Genomic DNA, 13,106 nt, shown 5'->3' on the forward strand with positions numbered 1-13,106 from the left:
CTGAGGGTATGAATGGGGGGATCTTGGTGGCCTGACGTGATAGCCAGGCCAGGTAGACAGGCCATGTAGACAGGCCAGGGGCCCAGCCCAGCTCTTTCATCGAACCCCACGTTTTATGTAGGGTTAACGTTAGGTTAGGGGACCTGGGTGGCATCATTTTGACAGTTTTAAACAACTCTTTGAGTGAGATATAAGGACCATGGACCTAACAGTTTCTTCTTTGTGACGTGTTTAAGTACTTGCCTACGAACTTGGTCTTGACTGGTTGACAAACGCAAAATAATATGAAGCTAAATAGAGTTAGATGCAAAACACGTTTTTCACGTTCAACGGAAACTACCAGTACCATGATCGTCACTGTCCCCACTGTCAACTGTGTTTGGCAAGCGGACAAACGTCCCTCATCTATCTATCTAGCTGGTACAGTATCTTACACATCTTACCTGACGTCTTACGTGCGTCTTGAGCGGTTTTAAGACGTATTCTCGTGTCTCTTGTACGTCTGGAGTCCGCAAGGCCCGCGTTTTTACTCACGGAAGGTCAGAGGTCAGTCACGAGACTGCCGGATGCCTGGGGCTCTCAAAGAAGTTTGAAGAACAACGTAATATTGCTAATTCTCACTCTCTGTACGTATTTCATAAGAAGAAACATAAAACTATGAATTAAATAAACCAATGAAAGGTCCAGTTTCATAATGAACGTGGTATGGTGTTTTGTTATCGTTGAATCATTCGTTACCCATAACCCCTACGTATACCCTCGTGTGGCGCTAATTTTAGACCTGTCCGGGTTGTTCAGCTTGTGTAACAAAAGAAATGTCGCCCGATGTCGCAGAATGGCAGTGTAGTACTAGTAGTCTTCCATAACGTTTGTTACATAACTCCACAGGCGTGAAGTATGTAACAACATGAACGTTCACATGGACTGGAAAGTTAGTACAGTAGAATCCAGTTAAGTGCACAACGGATAAACGCACACTTCTGTTAACTGCACGGAATACCAAAATCTCAAACAGGTGCAGTCCAGCTACATAACTTCGCTTTATTGCACCAGTCGGTTAATTCTACGAAATTCACTGGCAAATAGGCCGTTCAATTAACCGGCTTCTACTGTAATTACCCAAGTAGGTTAAAAAGACTCCTTCAGTCCTTGCATTACCCAAAAATTTCGAAAATGTTTACTTTAAACTGTCGGACTCTGGACCAGAAAACTTAATACAATGGAAGCCAGTTAATTGCACGTCGGATAAACGCACACTTCGGACAATTGCATGGAATCCCACGAAATTCACTAGCAAATAGGCCGTGCAATTAAGCGGCTCTGCTGTACCGAAAATATGTATGAAATTGTTACTTGGAGGCAAAAGAAAGCAAAAATGTAGGAGGTGACTGGTCGTGGGCGGCTTCCACTTAACATGACGCCGGCAATAGGTCAAGGACGGGGATACTCCTGAGCAAGGACGGTATATAACGTCCTTATACAGCAGAAGCCGCTTAATTGCACGGCCTATCTGCCAGTGAATTTCGTGGGATTCCATGCAATTGTCCGAAGTGTGCGTTTATCCGACGTGCAATTAACTGGCTTCCATTGTATTAAGTTTTCTGGTCCAGTTAACAGAAGTGTGCGTTTATCCGTTGTGCAATTAACTGGATTCTACATAACTTCGCTTTATTGCACCAGTCGGGTAATTGCACGAAATTCACTGGCAAATAGGCCGTCCAATTAAGCGGCTTCTACTGTAGATAGATAGATAGACCGATTGATGACTTCATACCATATGTACAAATAACCGAGAGATCAAATTTGGACATACAGTCAAACCTGTCCAAGACGACCACCCGGGGGACCGGACAAAAACGGTCGATTTGAACAGGTGGTCGCTGAGAAGAGTATCGACTCAAAACATGCCCTATGCAAAGTATAACGGTTTCCGTTGTGTTTAATGGCAAATAGCAAGCACACTGCACGCACGCAAAGAAGCGAGGTATTTAATGTCAAATACAACACGCACACTGTAAATTGTAAATTTAACCCCGGCTTTTATACGATACAGTATAATATTTGTACACTAACGTTTTAGACAGTAAGGGAACTTTGATGCTGTCAGTTACCATACAAGCCTTTATGCGTCGCTGTGTTCTTGATCGCCGTATCTGAAATAACTACGGTGCACCTTTCAAATTCTATGCCCGGTACGTCCCAATAGGGCACTTACCCAAGGGTGAATATACAGTACAGTTGGACAAAAGCACTCACACAGATCTTTCTTAGACATTTCCTCCCATATTACAGTAGACTGCCCCATTGACCCACCCATTGACCGCCGCAATCTTTATTCTAAACATAACATCGTAATGGCAGTCAAAATCCGACGCCAAAAACTAGCCGATATCGGCACAAAATCGTGCTAATTATCATCAAAATCGATGAAAACCTCAATTTTGAAAATGATGCGGTCGTTAAGGGGCCCAATTTGGGCCGGTCGCGGTCGCGTTGGCCAGGTGGTCGTTGAGAAAAGGTCGCTTAATGCTTACGTCAATAGGAAAAAAAATCGGGACCGAGAAAAAGCGGTCGAAATGGCCAGATGGTCGCTGAGAAGAGGTGGTCGCTCGGGCAGGTTTGACTGTAGATAGTTCCAATACGACTTATATATTTCTTCTTTGTTAGTTGGCTGGATGTCGGTCGGGTGCCAACCGCGCCGAACACCACCCGACGACATGCCAACCCATTCCAGACCTGCCGTGCACAGCCGAATATTTAAAAAAAATTCAAACATTCCCCTAACGCAGGTGAAAAGCAGCCGACTAACAAGCCGAACGTCAGCCCATGCGACCGGGCCGAACACCAGCCGACTACAGCCGACCTAGCTCCCGAATGACCCCTGAATCAACCGCGTTTTCCAGACACGAATACACGTTTAGGAAAAATTAACTGCCATTTTTTGTGTTCTTGAAATTAACTTCGGTACATCGCCATCCTTTAACTGAGTCTGAAAAAAAAAACATCGTGGCAGGACACCACTAAAGCAAGTGTCTCATTTCCCAACCGGGGCCCGGCCATTTTTTTTGGAGGGAACGAAACAGAAAAGTGGGCCAAATCTTTGTTGTTTTTTTTCTCCTGAAAGAAGGTTTGTTGTGGCACGGAAAAGTATGATTTCACCATGTAAGAATGTTGAAACGCTTTTGTCTATATAGCACAGGAATGATAACCTCAGACAAGTGCTGACCTACTTTCACCTGTAATTACTGAGATGTGTGTTCTCAACGCCTATAGCTAGCAACAATGTGGCTGGCCATAGCATAGACATGGTCCACCCTTCTTGGTGGAAGTATCTAAGAGATCAAGGTAGTTAGCGAGTACTAGTTTAAAAAGATGAAGAATTCTCCACACTGACAGTATTCAGAAGTCGCTCTAAAATGATAAACCGGTTGTACAGCCTCAGGCTGTATGCAGAAATGGCGGTACATGTAGACGTATTTGTCGTAGTTTCATCAAGTTTTTTGGGCAAGTAAGCAAGTAATTTTTGCACACCTGAGTCCATGGCTACGCTTTAAGAAATAGAAGTCTATCTCATGGATTTTGGAAACTTGGATTCTTCAAGCAGATGTGAACGCCCCGCCTTGTCGCACTTTAAATGACGTACATGTCGTAGTTTCATCAAACTTTTGTCTTTTATATTTTTATAATGAATAGAAGTCTATCCCAGAATTTTGGAAAGTTGGATTCTTCAAGCAGATTTGAACGACCAACCTGTCACGCTTTCAATGACAAGATAATTAGAAGACTTCCTTCCTTCTTGGAAAGACCCCTCGGTGTCAGCCTATTCGCAGGCTCTACGAGACAGACCTTTTTCGCCTGATTGCAAATTTGTTCTACCGCACACGGTCTCTATTGCACCTGATTAATTATTGCCAACATCAGTAAAGAAACTGGGAAAATAAAAAAATAGAAACTGAGCACACCATGCGAGCAGAACCGATATGCCGTCATAAAAAGGGCCCTCCTCACATAGCCTGCTATGTAGGCTACTTCCGTGGCTGAACACTTTATAAGCACGTCCCGAGTGCGGTTGTGCCTCATTTTACTCTGCGCGGCTTTCTGTTGATTCGCACGCGAGGTGGTTGTTTTCGACCAGTCTCCAAGCTTCAAAGGTATGTACTGTTGTACAGTTACTTTGTATCATAGCTAAAACGCACAAACTTTGAATGTGAGAATCGCTTGAACCAGTGAAATTGGTTTGGTGTACGCGCGCGTTTTCGGAGTCGACTTGGAGTACGCTCCGCAGAAGTCCGACTCGGTGGACTCTGTGTGAATAGAATTTTAGGGTACACACAAGTACCCTTCTCCCCGACTCGATGTAACTTCGGAACGGTCGTCTTGCTGGGGGGTGGGGGGTTTGGTGTGCTAACCTGGATACCAGACTGTTACAGGGGACTACACAAGTTAACTCCTCGGCTCTGGGGCCGACATGCCCCCAAGGAAATTATTCTACAACAGACCCCCTGAGTTTAAACGTCCTACCTGTCCATACAACGGCATACATGTCCACTGCACTATGGAAACGACTTGTGTTTGTATATATACAAAGATTCGGGCGCCGTAGCGCGTCAGGAAAGTTGTGCGAGCACGCTACATTAAGTGTGATGTTTTTAACGATGAGGTAAACAACGAAAAAAACAGGTTTACCATCGAATGACCTTTTAGTGCAAGCTGTCCAACGTTCTGCGGGTAAAGCGTTTGATTTCACCAGAGCTACTGCGGGCTGAAAAGGTTAGAAATTGGACAGATGCGTCACTAAAGATTGCGGAAAAGTATTCTACCAGGTCAGTAAGGCCATGCCGGTTTGGTTATATAGATGAAATCCGCACGTGTATGGATTTTTTCTCGTTTAAAAATGATAAAAAATCGATCGTACTTTTTTACAGAGTACAGTTCCATCCTCCGTAGTGACCGCTGCTGCGTGGGATGATACTCAAGCTAATAAGAGTACAGTGCGTTGTACAGAAAAATCACAAGGCTACAAATATTCACCCAGTTTCCCTTTACCATAGCTAAAACGCATAAAAATGTTACCATGACGATCGCCTGAACCGGTGAATTTGGTCCAGTGTACGCACGCGTTTTCGGAGTCGACTTGGAGTACACTGCGTGTCGTCACTTAAGTTTCTATTAAAATTTGCACGCCGTAATGCGTCAGGAAAATTGGACGCGCAGGCTATTAGATATGATATCAACAGAAACGAGATAAAACATGGTCATCATAGAATGACGTTTAAAATAGTGCAAGCTTCCCAACGATCGGTGTGTAAAGGTTGTTTCTAAGTTTTCACCAGATGTTAAGTACTGCGGGCTGAAAAATTAGTTACAAAATGGAGAAATACGTCACTAAAGATAAGTAAACGGAAAAGTGTTCCATCTGGTATTAGAATCTTCTTCAGGATCTTATTTACTGCATGGGTCCTCATTTATTTCACACAGATTACACCTGTCTTCAAATGCCTTCTCAGACGCTCGCAAAAGATATTGGGTGATATTTGAAAGGTCTAGCTTTTATGAACTTATGTACCTTATCCGATTCATTTGTTTACGTAATCGCCTTACACAGTCCTTTGTAGAAAACGGGCAAAACGCCTTGCGATCATTCTACCAGTGAAACATGTGGCTCATCCGAACTTTTCTAAAGAAAATGTTTTTTTTAATGATTCGTGCGTCATTTGGTAATGCTGCGTTACATTTTTCAAAAAAATTCGGCATTCAGACAAACAGTCCGAAAATGCGACGCAGAAAATATGTACTGACAAAGGGTGACCTAAATTCCCCTATAATTACTAGCCTTTCACTACGCTAGCGCTAGCCACGCGCAGATTGGAGAAATCCGCAATCTCCTATTAGATTCGCAATGATCTCGTCTGTCCTCCTAAATAACCCCTAACAATTGTCGGGAGACCATGTTTGGCTATGTCTAAACGGAGCTTTAATGATAACCTGATTCAACTGTGCTTTCCAAGCAAGAAATACACGTTATGGAAACATGAAGGGCCAGAGATATGGAATGTGACCATTTTTGTGTTGTTGAAATCAATTTTGGTACACATCGCAATCCTTTATTTGACTCTGAAAAAAAAAACATCTTAGCGGACATGATACCACCAATGACAGGGTCTCATTTGCCGACCAGGACCCGGTTTGGCTTTTTGCGGGCGCGATCGTGAAACATGAAAGTGTGCCAAATCTTTTTTCTTCTTAAACAAGGTTGTTTGTGGCACGGAATAGTGTGATTTTATGTAAAAAATATTGAAACGCTTTTGCCTAATGTTCAGGAATGACAACTTCAGATAAGGACTGATCTACTTTCACCTGTAATTACTGATGTGTGTTCTCACCGCCATACATATATATATATATATATATATATATATAAGCTATAACTAGCAACAATATGGCTGGTCATGGCATAGACATAGCCCATCCTTCTTGGTACGATGGAAGTATTTAAGATATCAAGGTAGAAGCGAGTTTAAGAAAAAGAAGAATTCTCCACACTGATAGTATTCAGAATTCGCTCTGACATGATAAACCGGTTGTACAGCCTCAGGGTACATGCAGAAAGGCTTATCAGGATGACGGTACCTGTAGACTTATATGTCGTAGTTTCATCAAACGAAGTTTTTGGGGCAAGTAAGCAAGTAATTTTTGCACATCTGAGTCCATGGCTACGCTTTAAGAAATAGAGGCCTATCCCAGGATTGCCAGGATTTTGGAAAGTGGGATTCTTCAAGTAGATGCGAGCGCACCGCCTGTCACACTAATAATGACGAGATAATTAGAAGACATGGCCTTTCTCTCTTCGTTCCTTCTTGGAAAGACCCCTTGGTGTCAGCCTATTCGCAGGCTCTATGAGACAGACCTTTTTTTGCCTGATTGCAAATCAGTTCTACTACACTCGGTCTCTATTGCACCTGATTAATTATTGCCAACATCAGTAAAGAAACTGGGAAAATAAAAAATAGAAACTGAGCACACCATGCGAGCAGAACCGATATGCCATCATAAAAAGGGCCCTCCTCACATAGCCTGCTATGTAGGCTACTTCTGTGGCTGAACACTTTATAAGCACGTCCAGAGTGCGGTTGTGCCTCATTTTACTCTGCGCGGCTTTCTGTTGATTCGCACGCGAGGTGGTTGTTTTCGACCAGTCTCCAAGCTTCAAAGGTATGTACTGTTGTACAGTTACTTTGTATCATAGCTAAAACGCACAAACTTTGAATGTGAGAATCGCTTGAACCAGTGAAATTGGTTTGGTGTACGCGCGCGTTTTCGGAGTCGACTTGGAGTAGGCTCCGCAGAAGTCCGACTCGGTGGAGTCTGTGTGAATAGAATTTTAGGGTACTCAAGTACCCTTCTCCCCGACTCGACGTAACTTCGGAACGGTCGTCTTGCTGGGGGGTGGGGGGTTTGGGGTGCTAACCTGGATACCAGACTGTTACAGGGGACTACACAAGTTAACTCCTCGGCTCTGGGGCCGACATGCCCCCGAGGAAATTATTCTACAACAGACCCCCTGAGTTAACGTCCTACCGGTCCATACAACGGCTTATATGTCCACTGCACTAAGGAAACGACTTGTGTTTGTATATATACAAAGATTCGGGAGACGTAGTGCGTCAGCCTAGTTGTGCGAGCACGCTACATAAAGTGTGATGTTTTTAACGATGAGGTAAAGAACGAAAAAAACAGGTTTACCATCGAATGACCTTTTAGTGCAAGCTGTCCAACGTTCTGCGGGTAAAGCGTTTGATTTCACCAGAGCTACTGCGGGCTGAAAAGGTTAGAAATTGGACAGATGCGTCACTAAAGATTGCGGAAAAGTATTCTACCAGGTCAGTAAGGCCATGCCGGTTTGGTTATATAGATGAAATCCGCACGTGTATGGATTTTTTCTCGTTTCAAAATGAAAAAAAAAATTCGATCGTACTTTTTTACAGAGTACAGTTCCATCCTCCGTAGTGACCGCTGCTGCGTGGGATGATACTCAAGCTAATAAGAGTACAGTGCGTTGTACAGAAAAATCACAAGGCTACAAATATTCACCCAGTTTCCCTTTACCATAGCTAAAACGCATAAAAATGTTACCATGACGATCGCCTGAACCGGTGAATTTGGTCCAGTGTACGCACGCGTTTTCGGAGTCGACTTGGAGTACACTGCGTGTCGTCACTTAAGTTTCTATTAAAATTTGCACGCCGTAATGCGCCAGGAAAATTGGACGAACTGGCTATTAGATATGATATCAACAGAAACGAGATAAAACATGGTCATCATAGAATGACGTTTAAAATAGTGCAAGCTTTCCAACGATCGGTGTGTAAAGGTTGTTTATAAGTTTTCACCAGATGTTAAGTACTGCGGGCTGACAAATTAGTTACAAAATGGAGAAATACGTCACTAAAGATAAGTAAACGGAAAAGTATTCCATCTGGTACTAGAATCTTCTTCAGGATCTTATTTACTGCATGGGTCCTCATTTATTTCACACAGCTTACACCTGTCTTCAAATGCCTTCTCAGACGCTCGCAAAAGATATTGGGTGATATTTGAAAGGTCTAGCTTTTATGAACTTATGTACCTTATCCGATTCATTTGTTTACGTAATCGCCTTACACAGTCCTTTGTAGAGAACGGACAAAACGCCTTGCGATCATTCTACCAGTGAAACATGTGGCTCATCGGAAATTTTCTAAAGAAAATGTTTTTTTAATGAGTCGTGTGTCATTTGGTAATGCTGCGTTACATTTTTAAAAAAAAATCGGCATTCAGACAAACAGTCCGAAAATGCGACGCAGAAATTATATACTGACAAAGGGTGACCTAAATTCCCCTATAATTACTAGCCTTTCATTACGCTAGCGCTAGCCACGCGCAGATTGGAGAAATCCGCAATCTCCTATTAGATTCGCAATGATCTCGTCTGTCCTCCTAAATAACCCCTAACAATTGTCGGGAGACCATGTTTGGCTATGTGTAAACGGAGCTTTAATGATAACCTGATTCAACTGTGCTTTCCAAGCAAGAAATACACGTTATGGAAACATGAAGGGCCAGAGATATGGAATGTGACCATTTTTGTGTTGTTGAAATCAATTTTGGTACACATCGCAATCCTTTATCTGACTCTGAAAAAAAAAAACATCTTAGCGGACATGATACCACCAATGACAGGGTCTCATTTGCCGACCAGGACCCGGTTTGGCTTTTTGCGGTCGCGATCGTGAAACATGAAAGTGTGCCAAATCTTTTTTCTTCTTAAACAAGGTTGTTTGTGGCACGGAAAAGTGTGATTTTATGTAAAAAAATATTGAAACGCTTTTGCCTAATGTTCAGGAATGACAACTTCAGATAAGGACTGATCTACTTTCACCTGTAATTACTGATGTGTGTTCTCACCGCCATATATATATATATATATATATATAGCTATAACTAGCAACAATATGGCTGGTCATGGCATAGACATAGCCCATCCTTCTTGGTACGATGGAAGTATTCAAGATATCAAGGTAGAAGCGAGTTTAAGAAAAAGAAGAATTCTCCACACTGATAGTATTCAGAATTCGCTCTGACATGATAAACCGGTTGTACAGCCTCAGGGTACATGCAGAAAGGCTTATCAGGATGACGGTACCTGTAGACTTATATGTCGTAGTTTCATCAAACGAAGTTTTTGGGGCAAGTAAGCAAGTAATTTTTGCACATCTAAGTCCATGGCTACGCTTTAAGAAATAGAGGCCTATCCCAGGATTGCCAGGATTTTGGAAAGTGGGATTCTTCAAGTAGATGCGAGCGCACCGCCTGTCACACTAATAATGACGAGATAATTAGAAGACATGGCCTTTCTCTCTTCGTTCCTTCTTGGAAAGACCCCTTGGTGTCAGCCTCTTCGCAGGTTCTACGAGACAGACCTTTTTTTGCCTGATTGCAAATCAGTTCTACTGCACTCGGTCTCTATTGCACCTGATTAATTATTGCCAACATCAGTAAAGAAACTGGGAAAATAAAAAATAGAAACTGAGCACACCATGCGAGCAGAACCGATATGCCATCATAAAAAGGGCCCTCCTCAAATAGCCTGCTATGTAGGCTACTTCTGTGGCTGAACACTTTATAAGCACGTCCCGAGTGCGGTTGTGCCTCATTTTACTCTGCGCGGCTTTCTGTTGATTCGCACGCGAGGCGGTTGTTTTCGACCAGTCTCCAAGCTTCAAAGGTATGTACTGTTGTACAGTTACTTTGTATCATAGCTAAAACGCATAAACTTTGAATGTGAGAATCGCTTGAACCAGTGAAATTGGTTTGGTGTGCGCGCGCGTTTTCGGAGTCGACTTGGAGTACGCTCCGCAGAAGTCCGACTCGGTGGAGTCTGTGTGAATAGAATTTTAGGGTACTCAAGTACCCTTCTCCCCGACTCGACGTAACTTCGGAACGGTCGTCTTGCTGGGGGGTGGGGGGTTTGGGGTGCTAACCTGGATACCAGACTGTTACAGGGGACTACACAAGTTAACTCCTCGGCTCTGGGGCCGACATGCCCCCGAGGAAATTATTCTACAACAGACCCCCTGAGTTAACGTCCTACCGGTCCATACAACGGAATATATGTCCGCTGCACTAAGGAAACGACATGTGTTTGTATATATACAAAGATTCGGGCGCCGTAGCGCGTCAGGAAAGTTGTGCGAACACGCTACCTAAGGTGTGATGTTTTTAACGATGAGGTAAAGAACGAAAAAAACAGGTTTACCATCGGATGACCTTTTAGTGCAAGCTGTCCAACGTTCTGCGGGTAAAGCGTTTGATTTCACCAGAGCTACTGCGGGCTGAAAAGGTTAGAAATTGGACAGATGCGTCACTAAAGATTGCGAAAAAGTATTCTACCAGGTCAGTAAGGCCATGCCGGTTTGGTTATATAGATGAAATCCGCACGTGTATGGATTTTTTCTCGTTTCAAAATGAAAAAAAAAATTCGATCGTACTTTTTTACAGAGTACAGTTCCATCCTCCGTAGTGACCGCTGCTACGTGGGATGATACTCAAGCTAATAAGAGTACAGTGCGTTGTACAGAAAAATCACAAGGCTACAAATATTCACCCAGTTTCCCTTTACCATAGCTAAAACGCATAAAAATGTTACCATGACGATCGCCTGAACCGGTGAATTTGGTCCAGTGTACGCACGCGTTTTCGGAGTCGACTTGGAGTACACTGCGTGTCGTCACTTAAGTTTCTATTAAAATTTGCACGCCGTAATGCGCCAGGAAAATTGGACGAACTGGCTATTAGATATGATATCAACAGAAACGAGATAAAACATGGTCATCATAGAATGACGTTTAAAATAGTGCAAGCTTCCCAACGATCGGTGTGTAAAGGTTGTTTCTAAGTTTTCACCAGATGTTAAGTACTGCGGGCTGAAAAATTAGTTACAAAATGGAGAAATACGTCACTAAAGATAAGTAAACGGAAAAGTGTTCCATCTGGTATTAGAATCTTCTTCAGGATCTTATTTACTGCATGGGTCCTCATTTATTTCACACAGCTTACACCTGTCTTCAAATGCCTTCTCAGACGCTCGCAAAAGATATTGGGTGATATTTGAAAGGTCTAGCTTTTATGAACTTATGTACCTTATCCGATTCATTTGTTTACGTAATCGCCTTACACAGTCCTTTGTAGAAAACGGGCAAAACGCCTTGCGATCATTCTACCAGTGAAACATGTGGCTCATCCGAAATTTTCTAAAGAAAATGTTTTTTTAATGATTCGTGCGTCATTTGGTAATGCTGCGTTACATTTTTCAAAAAAATTCGGCATTCAGACAAACAGTCCGAAAATGCGACGCAGAAAATATGTACTGACAAAGGGTGACCTAAATTCCCCTATAATTACTAGCCTTTCACTACGCTAGTGCTAGCCACGCGCAGATTGGAGAAATCCGCAATCTCCTATTAGATTCGCAATGATCTCGTCTGTCCTCCTAAATAACCCCTAACAATTGTCGGGAGACCATGTTTGGCTATGTGTAAACGGAGCTTTAATGATAACCTGATTCAACTGTGCTTTCCAAGCAAGAAATACACGTTATGGAAACATGAAGGGCCAGAGATATGGAATGTGACCATTTTTGTGTTGTTGAAATCAATTTTGGTACACATCGCAATCCTTTATCTGACTCTGAAAAAAAAAAACATCTTAGCGGACATGATACCACCAATGACAGGGTCTCATTTGCCGACCAGGACCCGGTTTGGCTTTTTGCGGGCGCGATCGTGAAACATGAAAGTGTGCCAAATCTTTTTTCTTCTTAAACAAGGTTGTTTGTGGCACGGAAAAGTGTGATTTTATGTAAAAAATATTGAAACGCTTTTGCCTAATGTTCAGGAATGACAACTTCAGATAAGGACTGATCTACTTTCACCTGTAATTACTGATGTGTGTTCTCACCGCCATACATATATATATATATATATATATATATAGCTATAACTAGCAACAATATGGCTGGTCATGGCATAGACATAGCCCATCCTTCTTGGTACGGTGGAAGTATCTAAGATATCAAGGTAGAAGCGAGTTTAAGAAAAAGAAGAATTCTCCACACTGATAGTATTCAGAATTCGCTCTGACATGATAAACCGGTTGTACAGCCTCAGGGTACATGCAGAAAGGCTTATCAGGATGACGGTACCTGTAGACTTATATGACGTAGTTTCATCAAACGAAGTTTTTGGGGCAAGTAAGCAAGTAATTTTTGCACATCTGAGTCCATGGCTACGGTTTAAGAAGTAGAGGCCTATCCCAGGATTCCCAGGACTTTGGAAAGTGGGATTCTTCAAGTAGATGCGAGCGCACCGCCTGTCACACTAATAATGACGAGATAATTAGAAGACATGGCCTTCCTCTCAGTAAAGAAACTGGGAAAATAAAAAATAGAAACTGAGCACACCATGCGAGCAGAACCGATATGCCATCATACAAAGGGCCCTCCTCACATAGCCTGCTATGTAGGCTACTTCCGTGGCTGAACACTTTATAAGCACGTCCAGAGTGCGGTT

General features: G+C 42.8%; 1 protein-coding gene across 1 annotated transcript in view; it reads right to left on the bottom strand.

The window, feature by feature from the left end:
- LOC118411506 overlaps positions 1–587 on the bottom strand; it is a 19,707-nt gene extending 19,120 nt beyond the window's left edge. Inside the window, exon 1 of the mRNA XM_035813812.1 lies at positions 444–587. The gene's annotated coding sequence lies outside the window, so the exon portion shown is untranslated. The remainder of the gene's footprint in view (positions 1–443) is intronic.
- Positions 588–13,106: the final 12,519 nt, after the last annotated feature.

The sequence above is a fragment of the Branchiostoma floridae genome, chromosome 3 (genome assembly GCF_000003815.2).
Source record: "Branchiostoma floridae strain S238N-H82 chromosome 3, Bfl_VNyyK, whole genome shotgun sequence".
Lineage (NCBI taxonomy): Eukaryota > Metazoa > Chordata > Leptocardii > Amphioxiformes > Branchiostomatidae > Branchiostoma > Branchiostoma floridae.